The sequence below is a fragment of the Miscanthus floridulus genome, chromosome 2, assembly GCF_019320115.1.
Source record: "Miscanthus floridulus cultivar M001 chromosome 2, ASM1932011v1, whole genome shotgun sequence".
Taxonomy (NCBI): Eukaryota; Viridiplantae; Streptophyta; class Magnoliopsida; order Poales; family Poaceae; genus Miscanthus; species Miscanthus floridulus.
Window position 1 is genome coordinate 142,324,659 of NC_089581.1, and position 3,504 is coordinate 142,328,162.

General features: G+C 53.2%; 1 pseudogene; it reads right to left on the bottom strand.

Annotated features, from left to right (window-relative positions):
• Nucleotides 1-1,917: 1,917 nt before the first annotated feature.
• LOC136537189 (flowering-promoting factor 1-like protein 5) lies at nt 1,918-2,354 on the bottom strand (annotated as a pseudogene).
• Nucleotides 2,355-3,504: the final 1,150 nt, after the last annotated feature.

The window sequence follows — 3,504 nt, forward strand, 5'->3', positions numbered from 1 at the left end:
GGGTTGGAAAGTGTACTTTACCCTTTGTCTCGGCATGCTGGTGCCGAGGAGGCGAGGGAGGTCAGTGGAGCATAGAGCGTTTCTTGTGGACGTGCGTAGAGAAGAGCAACCACCACTTCCAAATTCCAAATGATAGTTACAAGAGCAATAATAAAAGAAATAAACAAAAAAAAATTCGACACTGCTAACGCCTGGACGCCCGTTGTCGGATGCTCGCGGCTGCAATCTGTTTTTCCGCGTCCACACATGGGCCCGCGCCGGTGGGACGTTGCTCACATGTGCATGCGTCTCGCGGCCACGCGGGGGCCTGCACCGCCGAACATTGCCCGCGCCGCATGCTCGCGGTGACTGCTCGCGTCCCCTCTAGCTTCCCCACGCGTATCCTATGTGCATGCAACACCCATTCTACTTTTAAAACATTCGGATGCACAGTTGCAACATAAAAAAGACTGAAACACTTAAAACATGCGTATGAAACACTTGAAAACCATTGCAAAATATACACAATATCCAGATAAAACACTCACGACATATGTGTGAAAACATATGCAACATCCAAATAAACACGCTTGCAAGATATGTCTGAAAACAGATGAAACATTGGAGATAGACTCTTGCAACATACGTGTACAACTATTGCAACATCCTGATCTACTTTTGCAATATTTGTATGAAACGCTTGCAACATACATCTAAAACATCTTATTTGAAATATGAGCTTGCAACATGCATCATATCCCAGTGCAACCTCCTCCGCCATTTGTATCGGGGCGCCATAGTCGTAGCAGTTGGCGAGGCCGGAGGGCTTCCGCGCCAGGGGGCACCTGTCGGTGTTGTTAGACCGGGCGGGTGGCGGAGCAGGAGCAGCGGACGCGAGCGGCAGAGCAGCGAGATGGGCGCGCGGAACAGGAGCAGAAGCAGCGGGGCCGGCGCACGGAGCTACGACAAGAGCAGCGGGGCGAGCGGCGGAGGAGCAGGAGTAGTGTGGGGGAGAGCGATAGGAGCAACGAAATGGAGCGCGGGCGGTGCATGAGAAGCCGGAGCGGCGAGAGGCGAGCAACGGAAGAGGTAGAGGACGAATACGGGTTTATTGAGCCGGCTGGTCCGCAGGGCCAGACGTGCGGCGGCCGGCCGGACGCCGTGTCGTGGATGATAAGCTGGAACAGTATTTTTCTCTCACACCAAACCAGCCAACAATAAATAATCCACGATCGTTTACGTCGAAACGAAGAGGCCATAGGTACCAGCGTTGGCGGCTGGCCACATGAGCCTGGGCGAGGGCCTGTCGACCTGGGCGACCGCGCGAGGGGCCCGTGATTGAACGAATGGGCCGTGAAAACGGCGTCGTTGCCGTCGGCCTCCAACACCTTCCGGCGCTCCGGCCCATTGAGCTTCTTGAAGTTGATGGACGGGATCCTGGCCCCGGATTCGTTGTCCACATTCGTGAGGTCCGAGCAGTCTCCGACACGCTGGCCTGTCTTTCCGTTGCAAGATTAATGATGTTCAACTCCAAAGTGGCTTACTGGCTTGGGGAGATCAGAGCAGCATCAGTGTTTGCCTTGGGGAGATGGAGAGGAAGTCGTCTTCCCCGCACCATCCAGATTTGGTCGATCGGACATCGGAGCCTGGTGGGTGGTGGATCTGCAGACCGCGGCTAACGCGAGAGAGCCCGCCCACAAACTCGATCCGACGCGACGTGGTTCTAAACGATAGTTTAGCAGTTTGGACCGTGCAGTGACTCTGCAGGAGCGCAGAAAAAGCCATCCATGACAACTGGTCGATCGACAAGCGCAGCGATGGACTTGCTCACACATCAGTTCCATCCAGCAAGTGTCCGATCACAATGCAACAGCAGGCAAGATCGAGCACACCAAAACACGCGCAGTGAGACTGAGACCGATGGATGCATGGATTTGTTTAGTTTGGGTGGTCGACGACCCTGAAGAGGTCGCGGTTCTTGACCACGACGTCGTACGTAGTCCCGTTCGCTTGGCAGATAAATCATGGCTAAAATTATTGTTGACTAATTTGTTATAAGAGAAAAATACTATTCGTTGATTGAAAAAATACGGCTTATACGCATATGCCTGGAGCGGAACCGCGCGAAGTCGCGGGGAAGCGCGATGAGGTCGGCGCCGCCGTCGCGGCGGTGCAGCTGCACCAAGGAGCGGTTCTCGTAGTAGCGCTCCCAGCCGTGAGCCGCCAGCCGCCGCTCCAGCGCCTCCAGCGACGCCATCGTCTCGCCCGTCGGCAGGTACACCAGCGCGCGCCTTCCTCCGGCTCGACCCGCCGGCCGCCGGCAGCAGCTGCATCACCCCGTCCCGGAACACCCACACGCCCGCCCCGCCGGACATGATCGATCGATCGATGGCAAATACTCCTAGCTACTCCGAAATAAATACGATAATGATAGACGGTCGTCCGGACGGGAAGGTGCGTCGAAATAAATAGCCTCACCGTGCCACTATGCATGGTTGAGTTGTGTGTCCTATTGGCTATCGTGGTGGTGCTTATATTATGCGTAGAGGAGCATGGTGGATGACCTCTCTGTTTGCTTTGTTGCATGCGAACTATGCGTAGCGTAGCGTAGCATAGCGAGTTCATGGCCGCCCAGCTAGGAACAGCCAAAAACGTTCGACAACCATTCCACGCCAAGCCCCAGCTGCATCGTCCTCGTCGTCACGTGTACACATCAGTAATGTACGCACGCCTCCACTGCAGCTGCTAGCTAGTAATGAAGCGTGCAAAGCATGCTGTAGCTGCGCACCGACACTAGCCGACAGGTGGATCTGTCGAGGATGTTCATGCGACAGTGCCTCGTAGTAGCTACCAGATGTATGTACTGTACTATTGTCGTTGCATATAATGTCGAGACCGGCAGGATGGCTGGTAGTTCACGTTTATAGCTTTCGGTCTAGTGTTTTTCTTTCATAATAAATCAGTACCAGTCAGTCTAAACTAGCCTAAAAACCAATCAACGAACGTGTCGTTTGATCGGTGTAATTTTAAAGTTTTGATAGCTGGAATCAGGAGCCGAACGAGGATAAACTATACATGAAATTCAAATTAAAAACGAGCCTCGCTCGATGTCGTCAGCTCTCAAGTTTGTCGACCCACGATCGTCACGACAGAGTAGCAGGGTGCGGATTGCTTATTGTTAATCAATGACGGCGTAGATTGCTTCTATGCATAGAGATTACAAAGAAAAAATGTACACACGCTTCTTACATTTTACTCACCTGATTATTAGGCGACACTCAAGCTAACGACAACGCACGCATCTTCGTCCTCTCCGGCGCTACGGAGATCTCCGATTGCTTAGAAAGGGAGGGCCCGGGGTGGGCGGTGTTAGAATTAGCATGTTTATATTTCACTTTCTATTTTCATTCATGTAATCCAGTTGTAAGCACTGCATATTTGGTTTAGTTAGCGCGTAAAAACACGAGCCTGGACGGAGATGTGCCCAGTCCGGGGCGTGGCCACCGCCACTGCATGGTCGTCGTG